This window comes from Salmo salar, chromosome ssa19, assembly GCF_905237065.1.
Source record: "Salmo salar chromosome ssa19, Ssal_v3.1, whole genome shotgun sequence".
Taxonomy (NCBI): domain Eukaryota; kingdom Metazoa; phylum Chordata; class Actinopteri; order Salmoniformes; family Salmonidae; genus Salmo; species Salmo salar.
In genome coordinates, this window is record NC_059460.1 from 88,010,538 (window position 1) to 88,027,314 (window position 16,777).

A 16,777-nucleotide genomic window follows, 5' to 3' on the forward strand; every position below is an offset into this window, starting at 1 on the left:
TTGGTTAGTTGGTTAGGGTTGTTGTTAGTTTTTTGGGTTTTATTTTTTTTTTTTTTTTTTGGTTTTTTGTTTTTTGTTTTGTTGGTTTTTTGGTTGGTTTTGTTTTGGTTGGTTTTTTTTTTTAGGTTGTTTTGTTGGTTGGTGTTTTTTATTTATTTTTTGTTTTGGTTTTGGGGTTTTTTGGTTGTTGGTTTTTTTTGTTTTTTTTTTTTGGTTGGGTTGTTTTTTTTGGTTGGGTTTTTTGGGTTAGTTGTTATTTTGTTTTAGGTTGTTTGTTGGGTTGGTTGTTTTTTGGTTGTTTTTTGTTGGTTAGGGGTTAGGGTTAGGGTTAGTTGGGGTTGGGGTTGGGTTGGTTTGTTTTAGGTTTTGGGTTTTTTGGGTTGTTGTTGTTGTTGTTGGTTTTGGTTGGGGTTAGTTTTTTTTTTTTTTTTTTTGTTGGGTTGTTGGATTGGTTTTGTTTGGTTTGGGTTGGTTTTGTTGGGTTTTTTTTTTGGTTGTTTTTTAGTTGTGTTTTGTTTTGTTGAGTTGGGTTAGTTTTGTTAGTTAGGGTTAGTTAGGAGTTGGGTTATTAGGTTGGGTTAGGTGTTGGGGTTAGGTTGTTAGGTTAGGGTTAGGGTTAGGGTTGGGTTGTTAGGGTTGGTTGGGTTAGGGTTAGGGTTAGGGTTAGGGTTAGGGTTAGGGTTAGGGTTAGGGGTAGGGTTAGGGTTAGGGTTAGGAGTTAGAGTGATAGGGTTAGGGTTAGGGTTAGGGTTAGGGTTAGGGGGTTAGGGTTAGGGGTTAGGTTAGGGTTAGGGTTAGGGTTAGGTTTAAGAGGGTTTATGTTTGTGTTGGTGTCAAACCTTAGGTTGCACGGGCCTATTGCACCCCCTACCGGTCCGGAGAAAGTGGGAGGGCATGAGAGACTGAGCGCTCCGAGGGCCATCCACAACAATTCAAAAGTAGGAGGAGGACAATCATCCAAAAACCACCTGGGAGTAAAATGTTTAACCTTAAACCAAATTTCATATAAAATCACATTAAAACATGCATACCAGATCAATAGGCAACTAAAAAAGAAAAATTGGATTTCCTTTAAAAGTTGAATAAATAATCAAGTAAATAAGATGAAGGAATCACCTGTCATGTTAAAATGTATAATATAATAAAACTCAGCACCAAATACAAAAAAAGACACCACCAGGTTCAGCAATCAAATGCTCTCCAAACCGGTAATACGGAGGGAGGTGGTTGGATGGGTTTGAAAGTGTTGGACCAGGTGTGTTTGTAAAATGTTTTTACAATTGTGTAGAGGTGCTGTTTGAGGCGTGTCAAGACTGTGTGACCGGTTTCTCCTATATAAATGTTATGGCATAGTGTGCATGTTATGGCATAGACAATATTAGTGCTTTGAATGGTCATCAGTTGTGAGATAGGACTGGAGGTTTGTGCATGTGGATTTTGAATGTGCGAAAGTTGTCTATAATACTGTTGTTCAATGGGTAGTTTAGGAGTGGGTTTATTGGAAAATTTTGCAAAAATTAAAAGATCCCTTAAGTTGGGGTTTCTCCGGAAAGCTGATATGGGTCTGAATTCCTGAAGTGGGGGAAATGTGCGTTGTGTTTGGGTGAAAGCGGCTTTCAGTCTGGAGTGAAGGAGTCTGTTTACGTCAGAGAAGGTGCTGATAATGGGTATAATGTGGGGTTCTGTGTCTGTTGGGGGAGTGGGAGCAGGGGGTCTGGGAAAGGTCTGAGGTGGAGGACAGGGATAGGATGGGGGGATAGGGATACGGACCCAGAATCGGGAAAAGGGATAAGGATGGGTGTGGGCTGTTCGCCCAGGTCAGGAGTCAGTACCAGGTCCAGAGTTCTAGCGGGAGGCGTTATGAAGGTTAAGGTTATGGTTAGGGTTAGGGTTAAGGTTAAGGTTAGGGTTAAGGTTAGGGTTAAGGTTAGGGTTAAGGTTAGGGTTAAGGTTAAGGTTAAAGTTAGGGTTAAGGTTAAGGTTAAGGTCAGGGTTAAGGTTAAGGTTAGGGTTAGGGTTAAGGTTAAGGTTAAGGTTAGGGTTAAGGTTAAGGTTAGTGTTAGAGGTAGGGTTAGGGGATCAGGCAATCTGTTTTGGGGAAGCCCGCCAGTGTGTTAGCCTTTATGTACCTCAGTGATCTCTTTGAATATCCCCTCTTCCTCAGTGCACTAAAAAGAGTCTGTGTGGCTAGATGAAAGTCTTTCTGTTGTGTACATAGTCTATGGAATCGAATGAGTTGTGATTTTACAATACCAGTGAATGTATGTTTTGGGTGATAACTGGACTTGTGAAGTAAGGCATGTGTGTCTGTGTCTTTAAAGTATACTTTTGTTTGTAAAGAGACTATGTGTGTGTCAGTATCTGGAAAGAATATTGTTGTATCCAGGAAGTTGATTGTATGTTGGTGAATGACATATTTAACAGTTATGGTCGGATGATGATTATTGAGTATTTCAATGAACGTTTTGAAATGTACCAGATCGTGTTCCCACACTCCGAAGATATCATCCAGGTATCGTCTATAAAACATGGGACGCAATGGGCATTTATCTAAGGCTGTCAACTCCCAGTCAGCCATATAAATATTAGCATAGGCTGGGGCAAACTTTTTACCCATTGCCGTCCCATGAATCTGTAAGTAGTGTTTATTATTGAATGTGAAGTCATTGTTTCTTAATCCAAGTTCTAGAAGCTGTAGGAGGTGTGAGTCTGGTCTGTCTGGATCTGGGTATCTCCGAGTGCAGATTTCACTGCTGCTAAACCTGACAAGATATCTATGTTAGTGTAAAGAGAATCTATATCTATGGTGAAAAGGTATGCATTTGCTGGGACTGGAATGGTGTGAAGAGTGTCTATGAAGTGGTATGTGTCCTTCAGGTAGCTGGGGTGCCTTTGTGAAATGGGGTTGAGGAAGTAGTCAATAAACTCCGCTGCTGGCGAGGACTCACTCCCACAGTCCGACACAATAGGTCTTCCCTTCGGGACCTCAAAAGGGACTGTCCAGGTATCTGGTGTTTGATGTATCTTAGGGAGGAGATAGAAGAGTCTCTGTCTGGGTAAGTCTGGTCCATCTAGATATTCCTTTTGTCTATATGTAATGTATTTATTTTTATAAAGATCTGATATTATCTGTCTAATTTTTATTTGTGTCTGGATCTGTGTAGAAGCAGGGATAGAAGTATAGTGTTGTGTGTTAGAGAGTTGGCGGTGGGCTTCAAAGAGGTACTGTTGGTTGTCCATAATAATTATCTTTGAGCCTTTGTCTGCTGGTTTTATGGTTATATGTTTGTGTTTCCTTAATTTAGCTATGGCTTGTCTTTCTTCTACTGTGATATTCTGCTGTGAAGTTATGGTGGCGGTATGGAATTCTCTGATGATGTGTGTGTTGGTTTTAATAAGTTTCCTAATGGGTGCTGATATTGTCTGTGATTTTGGTTCCCATCTGGATGGAGCTGTGAATGGTAGGGTTTGGTAATCCGATGTATAATCAAAGTGGTCCAAGAGCTTCAGAGCTCTATGATACCTGTAGATGTCCCTCTGGAGGTCCCCATAGTCCGAATGCAGTGGTGTGGGGATAAAAGTGAGTCCCCTCTCCAGCAGCCGAGTCTCAGAAGGTGATAAGTGGAATGTGGATGAAAGATTAAGGATGTTTGTGTCTTGGTGGAGGGGCTGTGATGTAGGCATACCCTCCCCCCACTATTTTAGCTGTTCCATCCAATGTTGGAGTATTTTTGCCCCTGTGTCTGGTGTCCAGTGTATGTTATCTTTCTCTGTGTGGAAATCTAAATGGTGGATTTCTAATAGGGGGTTGTAGTGTGTGGCGATGTGTGAATTAATATATTTCAACATGGTTTGTTGTTTCTCTGACAGGTGAGGAGAGTAGTTAATGATGGGGAAGTAAATGGTTGCATTGGGATACATCACTGTTGCTTTACTGTGGAGTGATTGCAGTTGTCCTATGGGTGTTTGTTTCTGTGTTTGATCTTTGTTGTTCAGGCCCAGAGACAGCACAACCACCTTGGTGTTAGGATTTGGGGTAGATTTTGCCAATACCCCAGTAATGTGGTGGAACTGTGCTCCAGGATAACTGTCAATTTGGATGTGTTTGTACGGATGGTAGGGTATTCTTTTCAAGTTTGAATCTCCAATGATGGCAATCGGTTTGAGAGATTTTATTTTCCAGTCATAAATTTTTCTATTGGTCATATCATGTCTAGTTGGCTGGTACAAGAATGGGGGGTGGCTGGGGATGTTGGGGTAGAGTGTCTAGGTGAAGGCAGAGGGAGAGTCTCACAGTTGGCTCTGAAAGAACCCTATTTTTTGGAGACAGACTAAGTGGGGTGGGTAAGAGGTATCTGGTGTGTGGAGAGGTAAGTATTGGGGAAGGTTCAGACAGGAAACTGTTGGGATTGATTTTCCCTTTGTTTTCTCCCATCATCACAACTTTTTCCACCTTTACTCCTCTTTCCATAATCACCGCCTCAGCAGGGTTAGGGTGTATATTTGGTTGAGCCTCTGTGGGAGCAAGAGTGGAAATGTTAGTTTCTGACCCAGAGAGGTCAGAAATGTTTAGATCGGATTGAATCGCTACATTGCTGATAATTGGTGTTTGGGGTGGTTGTGCGGTCTCCATTGCTCTAGTCAATGTGGGGGCACTCCAGGAGTCAAGTTGGCTGCAGGGTCTGTGTATCACCTGCGCCTGGACTGTGATGGTCTTGGTCTGGGCTATGGTGTGCTTTGTCTGTACCATAATTGACTGGAGAGTGGGAAATTCTTCCTCTCTAAGTTCAAAGTCTACTATGAATTCATCAAGGTCAGGTGGTGGGGAAGTAAACTGGGGAGTAGGCAAGAGTGACCCTATTGGGAGTTGGGGAGGTATGGGCGGTATGTTATCTGGAGCCTTAATCAATGTCGAAGCTACGGGTATGGAAACAGTTCCCCTTGAGGGCAAAACCAAACCTGGAGAAGATATTGGTTTGTTACTGACAGACCTAGGGGACAAAGTTGGTGCTTTAATAGCTCCAAGTCTCGGTGCTGGTCGTTTGTACCCTTACTAAGGGGGATTGAGTCAGCCTGGATGCCAGAGTGGATGGTAGTGTCTCGGCTAGGACGTGTGGGGAAGACCCTAAAGTTGGTAAGCTTGTCTTGGCTCTGGCTGTGGGACGTGAGGCTGAGGCTGGAGTAGATCGTCTGGCCTGTACTAAAACTGGGTTATTTTCAGTCTCGGGGGTTGTGATAGGAGAAAGGGAATGAACCCTGGTTACTGGTTCTGAAGCACTAGTGGATGGTGGGTCCTCTAACAGTGATTGCACTATGGGGACTGTACTGTCACGTAGTTTGTGCTTGTACCTGTGTTGGGCCCAACGAACTGCTGTCTGGAAGGCACTATTGTTAAACGGAAAGCCTGTAGGGGATAGAGTGTTTAGTATTGCCTGGTAATGTTCATGCAAGATATGCATATTTGCTGACATCCAATTTTTTGTATTATCAGCTACTTTCTGCTTTGTCTCTATGTTGGGGGATGATGGTTTAATAAAGTCTGTGAGTTTAGTGACCTGTTTCATCATCCCCGCTGGAAATGTCTGAGTGTTGAGTGCATGTTCAATGATTTGTTTGTGGTGTATAGCTTGTATCAGTTTGAAGTAGGTTTTAGTTGTGTGTTGAGTGGAAGGTGTGTTAGGCCTTATGTGTTGTACTGTAATGTGGGTGTTTGTCTCTCCCTCCTGCGGAAGGGTGTTCAAAACAGTGAATCCATTGCTAAGCATATTTAACCCAGCTAATGTTCAGTCACATACAAGATGGTGGTTGTTGAATTATGCTTACCGCCTTCTGTGGGTGATAGAGCCTGAAAAGAGGGGTATTAGCCCAGGTGGATGTTACAACCAATTTGACTGTTATACCGTTGAAGTGGTGGATTCCTTTAAAGTTTTATGGATTCATTATCCTTTTTGTGTCGGCTGGGAGCGACCCAGGTAGCTTATGTTGTTCGTTGTCTTCTTATCTTCTTAATTTCTGGATTGTCTTTTTAGGTTTTCAGTTGTTGGTTCTTCAGTTGTCTTCGGTTGTTAGTTCTTAAGTTGTATCTTGTTTCCTCCCAATAGCTGGATTGGGTTAGGGTTAGGGTTAGGGTTAGGGTTAGGGTTAGGGTTAGGGTTAGGGTTAGGGTTAGGGTTAGGTTTAAGAGGGTTTATGTTTGTGTTGGTGTCAAACCTTAGGTTGCACGGGCCTATTGCACCCCCTACCGGTCCGGAGAAAGTGGGAGGGCATGAGAGACTGAGCGCTCCGAGGGGCCATCCACAACAATTCAAAAGTAGGAGGAGGACAATCATCCAAAAACCACCTGGGAGTAAAATGTTTAACCTTAAACCAAATTTCATATAAAATCACATTAAAACATGCATACCAGATCAATAGGCAACTAAAAAAGAAAAATTGGATTTCCTTTAAAAGTTGAATAAATAATCAAGTAAATAAGATGAAGGAATCACCTGTCATGTTAAAATGTATAATATAATAAAACTCAGCACCAAATACAAAAAAAGACACCACCAGGTTCAGCAATCAAATGCTTCTTTCTTATTATTTTAACCTCCTCCTCGTTCCAGTGGTCCCTCCAGCCCTCTTAATTAGCTCCCCACCCCCTCCCACTATTAGTGTTTTCTATCATTCCTTAATGTTCATGCCCAGTGGAGCCAAAGTATTAAGTTTTGAAATCCACCTGGATTCGGCCGCTTTCCTCTGGCCTGTGGTCCAGGTGGATTTCATCTCCAAACCTGTAATACGGAGGGAGGTGGTTGGATGGGTTTGAAAGTGTTGGACCAGGTGTGTTTGTAAAATGTTTTTTACAATTGTGTAGAGGTGCTGTTTGAGCGTGTCAAGACTGTGTGACCGGTTTCTCCTATATAAATGTTATGGCATAGTGTGCATGTTATGGCATAGACAATATTAGTGCTTTGAATGGTCATCAGTTGTGAGATAGGACTGGAGGTTTGTGCATGTGGATTTTGAATGTGCGAAAGTTGTCTATAATACTGTTGTTCAATGGGTAGTTTAGGAGTGGGTTTATTGGAAAATTTTGCAAAAATTAAAAGATCCCTTAAGTTGGGGTTTCTGCGGAAAGCTGATATGGGTCTGAATTCCTGAAGTGGGGAAATGTGCGTTGTGTTTGGGTGAAAGCGGCTTTCAGTCTGGAGTGAAGGAGTCTGTTTACGTCAGAGAAGGTGCTGATAATGGGTATAATGTGGGGTTCTGTGTCTGTTGGGGGAGTGGGAGCAGGGGGTCTGGGAAAGGTCTGAGGGTGGAGGACAGGGATAGGATGGGGGGATAGGGATACGGACCCAGAATCGGGAAAGGGATAAGGATGGGTGTGGGCTGTTCGCAGGTCAGGAAGTCAGTACCAGGTCCAGAGTTCTAGCGGGAGCGTTATGAAGGTTAAGGTTATGGTTAGGGTTAGGTTAAGTTATTGTTGGTTAGGGTTAAGGTTAGGTTAAGGTTAGGGTTAGGTTAAGGTTAAAGTTAGGGTTGAGGTTAAGGTTAAGGTCAGGGTTAAGGTTGAGGTTAGGGTTAGGGTTAAGGTTAAGGTTAAGGTTAGGGTTAGGGTTAAGGTTAGTGTTAGAGGTAGGGTTAGGGGATCAGGCAATCTGTTTTGGGGGAAGCCCGCCAGTGTGTTAGCCTTTATGTACCTCAGTGATCTCTTTGAATATCCCCTCTTCCTCAGTGCACTAAAAGAGTCTGTGTGGCTAGATGAAAGTCTTTCTGTTGTGTACATAGTCTATGGAATCGAATGAGTTGTGATTTTACAATACCAGTGAATGTATGTTTTGGGTGATAACTGGACTTGTGAGTAAGGCATGTGTGTCTGTGTCTTTAAAGTATACTTTTGTTTGTAAAGAGACTATGTGTGTGTCAGTATCTGGAAAGAATATTGTTGTATCCAGGAAGTTGATTGTATGTTGGTGAAGGGTTAGGGTTAGGGTTAGGGTTAGGGTTAGGGTTAGGGTTGGGTTGGGTTGTGGTTGTTGTTTTAGGGTTGGGTTGGGGTTGGGTTGGTGTTGGTTGTTTTTTTGTTGTTTTGGTTTTTTGGAGTTGGTTTTGTTTTGGTTGTGTTTTGGTTGTTGTTAGTTATTGTTTTTTGGTTTTGGTTTTATTTGTTGTTTTGTTTTGTTTTGGGGTTGGTTGTTTTGGTTGGTTGTTGTTAGGTTGGGTTGGTTGGGTTGGTTGTTGTTGGTTGGTTGGGTTAGGGTTGGTTGGGTTTGGTTTAGGTTATTGGGTTGTGTTGTTTGGGTTGGTTTTTGGTTGGTTAGGGGTTTTGTTGGGTTGGTTTGGTTGTTGTGTTTGTGTTTTGGTTAGGGTTTGGGTTATTAGGGTTGGTTGGGTTAGGTTGTTGGTGTTGGGTTTGGGTTGTTTTTTGTGTTTGTTGGGTTTTGGTTAGGTTGTTGTTGGGTTAGGGTTGGTTGGTTGGGGTTGTTAGGGTTGTTGGTTGGGGGGGTTAGGGTTAGGGTTGGGGTTGGTTAGGGTTAGTTGGTTGTTGGGGTTGGGTTAGGTTAGTTGGGTTGGGGTTGGGGTTGGTTGGTTAGGGTTGGGTTGGGGTTAGGGTTGGGTTAGGGTTTGGGTTAGGGTTGGGTTAGTTGTTGGGTTAGTGGGTTGGTTGGTTTTGTTGTTTTGGGGTTAGGGTTAGGGTTAGGGTTAGGTTGGGGTTAGGGTTGGGTTGGGGTTGGGGTTGGTTGGGGTTAGGGTTAGGGTTAGTTGGTTGGGTTAGGGTTGGGGTTGGGTTGGGTTAGGTTAGGGTTAGGGTTGGGGTTAGGGGTTAGGGTTAGGGTTAGGGTTAGGGTTAGGTTAGGGTTGGGGTTGGGGTTGGGTTGGGGTTGGGTTGGGGTTGGGTTGGTTGGGGTTAGGGTTAGGGTTGGGTTGGGTTGGGGGTTGGTTGGGTTGGGTTGGGGTTGGTTGGGTTAGGGTTAGGTTGGGGTTAGGGTTGGGGTTGGTTAGGTTGGTTGGGTTGTTGTTGTTGGTTGGGTTGTTTAGGGTTAGGTTTTTGGTTGTGGGTTGGGGTTGTTGGGTTGGGTTAGGTTGGTTGGGGTTAGGTTGGGTTAGGGTTAGGGTTAGGGTTATTGGGTTGGTTAGTTGGTTGGTTGGGGTTGGGGTTGGGTTGGGTTGGGGTTAGGGTTAGGGTTAGGGTTGGGGTTAGGGGTTAGGGTTAGGGTTGGGGTTAGGGTTAGGGTTAGGGTTAGGGGTTAGGGTTAGGGGTTAGGGTTAGGGTTAGGGGTTAGGGTTAGGGGTTAGGGTTAGGGTTAGGGTTAGGGTTAGGGTTAGGGTTAGGGGTTAGGGTTAGGGTTAGGGTTAGGGTTAGGGTTAGGGTTAGGGTTAGGGTTAGGGTTAGGTTTAAGAGGGTTTATGTTTGTGTTGGTGTCAAACCTTAGGTTGCACGGGCCTATTGCACCCCCTACCGGTCCGGAGAAAGTGGGAGGGCATGAGAGACTGAGCGCTCCGAGGGGCCATCCACAACAATTCAAAAGTAGGAGGAGGACAATCATCCAAAAACCACCTGGGAGTAAAATGTTTAACCTTAAACCAAATTTCATATAAAATCACATTAAAACATGCATACCAGATCAATAGGCAACTAAAAAAGAAAAATTGGATTTCCTTTAAAAGTTGAATAAATAATCAAGTAAATAAGATGAAGGAATCACCTGTCATGTTAAAATGTATAATATAATAAAACTCAGCACCAAATACAAAAAAAGACACCACCAGGTTCAGCAATCAAATGCTTCTTTCTTATTATTTTAACCTCCTCCTCGTTCCAGTGGTCCCTCCAGCCCTCTTAATTAGCTCCCCACCCCCTCCCACTATTAGTGTTTTCTATCATTCCTTAATGTTCATGCCCAGTGGAGCCAAAGTATTAAGTTTTGAAATCCACCTGGATTCGGCCGCTTTCCTCTGGCCTGTGGTCCAGGTGGATTTCATCTCCAAACCGGTAATACGGAGGGAGGTGGTTGGATGGGTTTGAAAGTGTTGGACCAGGTGTGTTTGTAAAATGTTTTTTACAATTGTGTAGAGGTGCTGTTTGAGGCGTGTCAAGACTGTGTGACCGGTTTCTCCTATATAAATGTTATGGCATAGTGTGCATGTTATGGCATAGACAATATTAGTGCTTTGAATGGTCATCAGTTGTGAGATAGGACTGGAGGTTTGTGCATGTGGATTTTGAATGTGCGAAAGTTGTCTATAATACTGTTGTTCAATGGGTAGTTTAGGAGTGGGTTTATTGGAAAATTTTGCAAAAATTAAAAGATCCCTTAAGTTGGGGTTTCTGCGGAAAGCTGATATGGGTCTGAATTCCTGAAGTGGGGGAAATGTGCGTTGTGTTTGGGTGAAAGCGGCTTTCAGTCTGGAGTGAAGGAGTCTGTTTACGTCAGAGAAGGTGCTGATAATGGGTATAATGTGGGGTTCTGTGTCTGTTGGGGGAGTGGGAGCAGGGGGTCTGGGAAAGGTCTGAGGGTGGAGGACAGGGATAGGATGGGGGGGATAGGGATACGGACCCAGAATCGGGAAAGGGATAAGGATGGGTGTGGGCTGTTCGCCCAGGTCAGGAGTCAGTACCAGGTCCAGAGTTCTAGCGGGAGCGTTATGAAGGTTAAGGTTATGGTTAGGGTTAGGGTTAAGGTTAAGGTTAGGGTTAAGGTTAGGGTTAAGGTTAGGGTTAAGGTTAGGGTTAAGGTTAGGGTTAAGGTTAAGGTTAAAGTTAGGGTTAAGGTTAAGGTTAAGGTCAGGGTTAAGGTTAAGGTTAGGGTTAGGGTTAAGGTTAAGGTTAAGGTTAGGGTTAAGGTTAAGGTTAGTGTTAGAGGTAGGGTTAGGGGGATCAGGCAATCTGTTTTGGGGGAAGCCCGCCAGTGTGTTAGCCTTTATGTACCTCAGTGATCTCTTTGAATATCCCCTCTTCCTCAGTGCACTAAAAAGAGTCTGTGTGGCTAGATGAAAGTCTTTCTGTTGTGTACATAGTCTATGGAATCGAATGAGTTGTGATTTTACAATACCAGTGAATGTATGTTTTGGGTGATAACTGGACTTGTGAAGTAAGGCATGTGTGTCTGTGTCTTTAAAGTATACTTTTGTTTGTAAAGAGACTATGTGTGTGTCAGTATCTGGAAAGAATATTGTTGTATCCAGGAAGTTGATTGTATGTTGGTGAATGACATATTTAACAGTTATGGTCGGATGATGATTATTGAGTATTTCAATGAACGTTTTGAAATGTACCAGATCGTGTTCCCACACTCCGAAGATATCATCCAGGTATCGTCTATAAAACATGGGACGCAATGGGCATTTATCTAAGGCTGTCAACTCCCAGTCAGCCATATAAATATTAGCATAGGCTGGGGCAAACTTTTTACCCATTGCCGTCCCATGAATCTGTAAGTAGTGTTTATTATTGAATGTGAAGTCATTGTTTCTTAATCCAAGTTCTAGAAGCTGTAGGAGGTGTGAGTCTGGTCTGTCTGGATCTGGGTATCTCCGGAGTGCAGATTTCACTGCTGCTAAACCTGACAAGATATCTATGTTAGTGTAAAGAGAATCTATATCTATGGTGAAAAGGTATGCATTTGCTGGGACTGGAATGGTGTGAAGAGTGTCTATGAAGTGGTATGTGTCCTTCAGGTAGCTGGGGTGCCTTTGTGAAATGGGGTTGAGGAAGTAGTCAATAAACTCCGCTGCTGGCGAGGACTCACTCCCACAGTCCGACACAATAGGTCTTCCCTTCGGGACCTCAAAAGGGACTGTCCAGGTATCTGGTGTTTGATGTATCTTAGGGAGGAGATAGAAGAGTCTCTGTCTGGGTAAGTCTGGTCCATCTAGATATTCCTTTTGTCTATATGTAATGTATTTATTTTTATAAAGATCTGATATTATCTGTCTAATTTTTATTTGTGTCTGGATCTGTGTAGAAGCAGGGATAGAAGTATAGTGTTGTGTGTTAGAGAGTTGGCGGTGGGCTTCAAAGAGGTACTGTTGGTTGTCCATAATAATTATCTTTGAGCCTTTGTCTGCTGGTTTTATGGTTATATGTTTGTGTTTCCTTAATTTAGCTATGGCTTGTCTTTCTTCTACTGTGATATTCTGCTGTGAAGTTATGGTGGCGGTATGGAATTCTCTGATGATGTGTGTGTTGGTTTTAATAAGTTTCCTAATGGGTGCTGATATTGTCTGTGATTTTGGTTCCCATCTGGATGGAGCTGTGAATGGTAGGGTTTGGTAATCCGATGTATAATCAAAGTGGTCCAAGAGCTTCAGAGCTCTATGATACCTGTAGATGTCCCTCTGGAGGTCCCCATAGTCCGAATGCAGTGGTGTGGGGATAAAAGTGAGTCCCCTCTCCAGCAGCCGAGTCTCAGAAGGTGATAAGTGGAATGTGGATGAAAGATTAAGGATGTTTGTGTCTTGGTGGAGGGGCTGTGATGTAGGCATACCCTCCCCCACTATTTTAGCTGTTCCATCCAATGTTGGAGTATTTTTGCCCCTGTGTCTGGTGTCCAGTGTATGTTATCTTTCTCTGTGTGGAAATCTAAATGGTGGATTTCTAATAGGGGGTTGTAGTGTGTGGCGATGTGTGAATTAATATATTTCAACATGGTTTGTTGTTTCTCTGACAGGTGAGGAGAGTAGTTAATGATGGGGAAGTAAATGGTTGCATTGGGATACATCACTGTTGCTTTACTGTGGAGTGATTGCAGTTGTCCTATGGGTGTTTGTTTCTGTGTTTGATCTTTGTTGTTCAGGCCCAGAGACAGCACAACCACCTTGGTGTTAGGATTTGGGGTAGATTTTGCCAATACCCCAGTAATGTGGTGGAACTGTGCTCCAGGATAACTGTCAATTTGGATGTGTTTGTACGGATGGTAGGGTATTCTTTTCAAGTTTGAATCTCCAATGATGGCAATCGGTTTGAGAGATTTTATTTTCCAGTCATAAATTTTTCTATTGGTCATATCATGTCTAGTTGGCTGGTACAAGAATGGGGGGGTGGCTGGGGATGTTGGGGTAGAGTGTCTAGGTGAAGGCAGAGGGGAGAGTCTCACAGTTGGCTCTGAAAGAACCCTATTTTTTGGAGACAGACTAAGTGGGGTGGGTAAGAGGTATCTGGTGTGTGGAGAGGTAAGTATTGGGGAAGGTTCAGACAGGAAACTGTTGGGATTGATTTTCCCTTTGTTTTCTCCCATCATCACAACTTTTTCCACCTTTACTCCTCTTTCCATAATCACCGCCTCAGCAGGGTTAGGGTGTATATTTGGTTGAGCCTCTGTGGGAGCAAGAGTGGAAATGTTAGTTTCTGACCCAGAGAGGTCAGAAATGTTTAGATCGGATTGAATCGCTACATTGCTGATAATTGGTGTTTGGGGTGGTTGTGCGGTCTCCATTGCTCTAGTCAATGTGGGGGCACTCCAGGAGTCAAGTTGGCTGCAGGGTCTGTGTATCACCTGCGCCTGGACTGTGATGGTCTTGGTCTGGGCTATGGTGTGCTTTGTCTGTACCATAATTGACTGGAGAGTGGGAAATTCTTCCTCTCTAAGTTCAAAGTCTACTATGAATTCATCAAGGTCAGGTGGTGGGGAAGTGAACTGGGGGTAGGCAAGAGTGACCCTATTGGGAGTTGGGGAGGGTATGGGCGGTATGTTATCTGGAGCCTTAATCAATGTCGAAGCTACGGGTATGGAAACAGTTCCCCTTGAGGGCAAAACCAAACCTGGAGAAGATATTGGTTTGTTACTGACAGACCTAGGGGACAAAGTTGGTGCTTTAATAGCTCCAAGTCTCGGTGCTGGTCGTTGTACCCTTACTAAGGGGGATTGAGTCAGCCTGGATGCCAGAGTGGATGGTAGTGTCTCGGCTAGGACGTGTGGGGAAGACCCTAAAGTTGGTAAGCTTGTCTTGGCTCTGGCTGTGGGACGTGAGGCTGAGGCTGGAGTAGATCGTCTGGCCTGTACTAAAACTGGGTTATTTTCAGTCTCGGGGGTTGTGATAGGAGAAAGGGAATGAACCCTGGTTACTGGTTCTGAAGCACTAGTGGATGGTGGGTCCTCTAACAGTGATTGCACTATGGGGACTGTACTGTCACGTAGTTTGTGCTTGTACCTGTGTTGGGCCCAACGAACTGCTGTCTGGAAGGCACTATTGTTAAACGGAAAGCCTGTAGGGGATAGAGTGTTTAGTATTGCCTGGTAATGTTCATGCAAGATATGCATATTTGCTGACATCCAATTTTTTGTATTATCAGCTACTTTCTGCTTTGTCTCTATGTTGGGGGATGATGGTTTAATAAAGTCTGTGAGTTTAGTGACCTGTTTCATCATCCCCGCTGGAAATGTCTGAGTGTTGAGTGCATGTTCAATGATTTGTTTGTGGTGTATAGCTTGTATCAGTTTGAAGTAGGTTTTAGTTGTGTGTTGAGTGGAAGGTGTGTTAGGCCTTATGTGTTGTACTGTAATGTGGGTGTTTGTCTCTCCCTCCTGCGGAAGGGTGTTCAAAACAGTGAATCCATTGCTAAGCATATTTAACCCAGCTAATGTTCAGTCACATACAAGATGGTGGTTGTTGAATTATGCTTACCGCCTTCTGTGGGTGATAGAGCCTGAAAAGAGGGGTATTAGCCCAGGTGGATGTTACAACCAATTTGACTGTTATACCGTTGAAGTGGTGGATTCCTTTAAAGTTTTATGGATTCATTATCCTTTTTGTGTCGGCTGGGAGCGACCCAGGTAGCTTATGTTGTTCGTTGTCTTCTTATCTTCTTAATTTCTGGATTGTCTTTTTAGGTTTTCAGTTGTTGGTTCTTCAGTTGTCTTCGGTTGTTAGTTCTTAAGGGTTAGGGTTAGGGTTTAGGGTTTAGGGTTAGGGTTAGGGTTAGGGTTAGGGTTAGGGTTAGGGTTAGGGTTAGGGTTAGGGTTAGGTTTAAGAGGGTTTATGTTTGTGTTGGTGTCAAACCTTAGGTTGCACGGGCCTATTGCACCCCCTACCGGTCCGGAGAAAGTGGGAGGGCATGAGAGACTGAGCGCTCCGAGGGGCCATCCACAACAATTCAAAAGTAGGAGGAGGACAATCATCCAAAAACCACCTGGGAGTAAAATGTTTAACCTTAAACCAAATTTCATATAAAATCACATTAAAACATGCATACCAGATCAATAGGCAACTAAAAAAGAAAAATTGGATTTCCTTTAAAAGTTGAATAAATAATCAAGTAAATAAGATGAAGGAATCACCTGTCATGTTAAAATGTATAATATAATAAAACTCAGCACCAAATACAAAAAAAGACACCACCAGGTTCAGCAATCAAATGCTTCTTTCTTATTATTTTAACCTCCTCCTCGTTCCAGTGGTCCCTCCAGCCCTCTTAATTAGCTCCCCACCCCCTCCCACTATTAGTGTTTTCTATCATTCCTTAATGTTCATGCCCAGTGGAGCCAAAGTATTAAGTTTTGAAATCCACCTGGATTCGGCCGCTTTCCTCTGGCCTGTGGTCCAGGTGGATTTCATCTCCAGACTCGTAATACGGAGGGAGGTGGTTGGATGGGTTTGAAAGTGTTGGACCAGGTGTGTTTGTAAAATGTTTTTTACAATTGTGTAGAGGTGCTGTTTGAGGCGTGTCAAGACTGTGTGACCGGTTTCTCCTATATAAATGTTATGGCATAGTGTGCATGTTATGGCATAGACAATATTAGTGCTTTGAATGGTCATCAGTTGTGAGATAGGACTGGAGGTTTGTGCATGTGGATTTTGAATGTGCGAAAGTTGTCTATAATACTGTTGTTCAATGGGTAGTTTAGGAGTGGGTTTATTGGAAAATTTTGCAAAAATTAAAAGATCCCTTAAGTTGGGGTTTCTGCGGAAAGCTGATATGGGTCTGAATTCCTGAAGTGGGGGAAATGTGCGTTGTGTTTGGGTGAAAGCGGCTTTCAGTCTGGAGTGAAGGAGTCTGTTTACGTCAGAGAAGGTGCTGATAATGGGTATAATGTGGGGTTCTGTGTCTGTTGGGGGAGTGGGAGCAGGGGGTCTGGGAAAGGTCTGAGGGTGGAGGACAGGGATAGGATGGGGGGATAGGGATACGGACCCAGAATCGGGAAAGGGATAAGGATGGGTGTGGGCTGTTCGCCCAGGTCAGGAGTCAGTACCAGGTCCAGAGTTCTAGCGGGAGCGTTATGAAGGTTAAGGTTATGGTTAGGGTTAGGGTTAAGGTTAAGGTTAGGGTTAAGGTTAGGGTTAAGGTTAGGGGTTAAGGTTAGGGTTAAGGTTAGGTTAAGGTTAAGGTTAAAGTTAGGGTTAAGGTTAAGGTTAAGGTCAGGGTTAAGGTTAAGGTTAGGGTTAGGGTTAAGGTTAAGGTTAAGGTTAGGGTTAAGGTTAAGGTTAGTGTTAGAGGTAGGGTTAGGGGATCAGGCAATCTGTTTTGGGGGAAGCCCGCCAGTGTGTTAGCCTTTATGTACCTCAGTGATCTCTTTGAATATCCCCTCTTCCTCAGTGCACTAAAAAGAGTCTGTGTGGCTAGATGAAAGTCTTTCTGTTGTGTACATAGTCTATGGAATCGAATGAGTTGTGATTTTACAATACCAGTGAATGTATGTTTTGGGTGATAACTGGACTTGTGAAGTAAGGCATGTGTGTCTGTGTCTTTAAAGTATACTTTTGTTTGTAAAGAGACTATGTGTGTGTCAGTATCTGGAAAGAATATTGTTGTATCCAGGAAGTTGATTGTATGTTGGTGAATGACATATTTAACAGT

At 43.5% G+C, this 16,777-nt stretch overlaps 3 long non-coding RNA genes across 3 annotated transcripts; 1 reads left to right on the forward strand and 2 right to left on the reverse strand.

The window, feature by feature from the left end:
* Positions 1 to 921: 921 nt before the first annotated feature.
* LOC123729041 (uncharacterized) lies at positions 922 to 6,602 on the forward strand. The gene is made up of 2 exons (XR_006760831.1): positions 922 to 1,180; positions 6,553 to 6,602. It is a non-coding gene; the product is annotated as an uncharacterized lncRNA (long non-coding RNA).
* Positions 4,378 to 6,100, reverse strand: LOC123729042 (uncharacterized). The gene is made up of 3 exons (XR_006760832.1): positions 5,824 to 6,100; positions 5,350 to 5,404; positions 4,378 to 4,515 (listed from the first exon to the last, which is right to left on the reverse strand). It is a non-coding gene; the product is annotated as an uncharacterized lncRNA (long non-coding RNA).
* A 6,560-nt stretch (positions 6,603 to 13,162) lies between the features above and the next one.
* On the reverse strand, positions 13,163 to 14,854 carry LOC123729043 (uncharacterized). Its single transcript, XR_006760833.1, has 3 exons — positions 14,608 to 14,854; positions 14,134 to 14,188; positions 13,163 to 13,300 (listed from the first exon to the last, which is right to left on the reverse strand). It is a non-coding gene; the product is annotated as an uncharacterized lncRNA (long non-coding RNA).
* Positions 14,855 to 16,777: the final 1,923 nt, after the last annotated feature.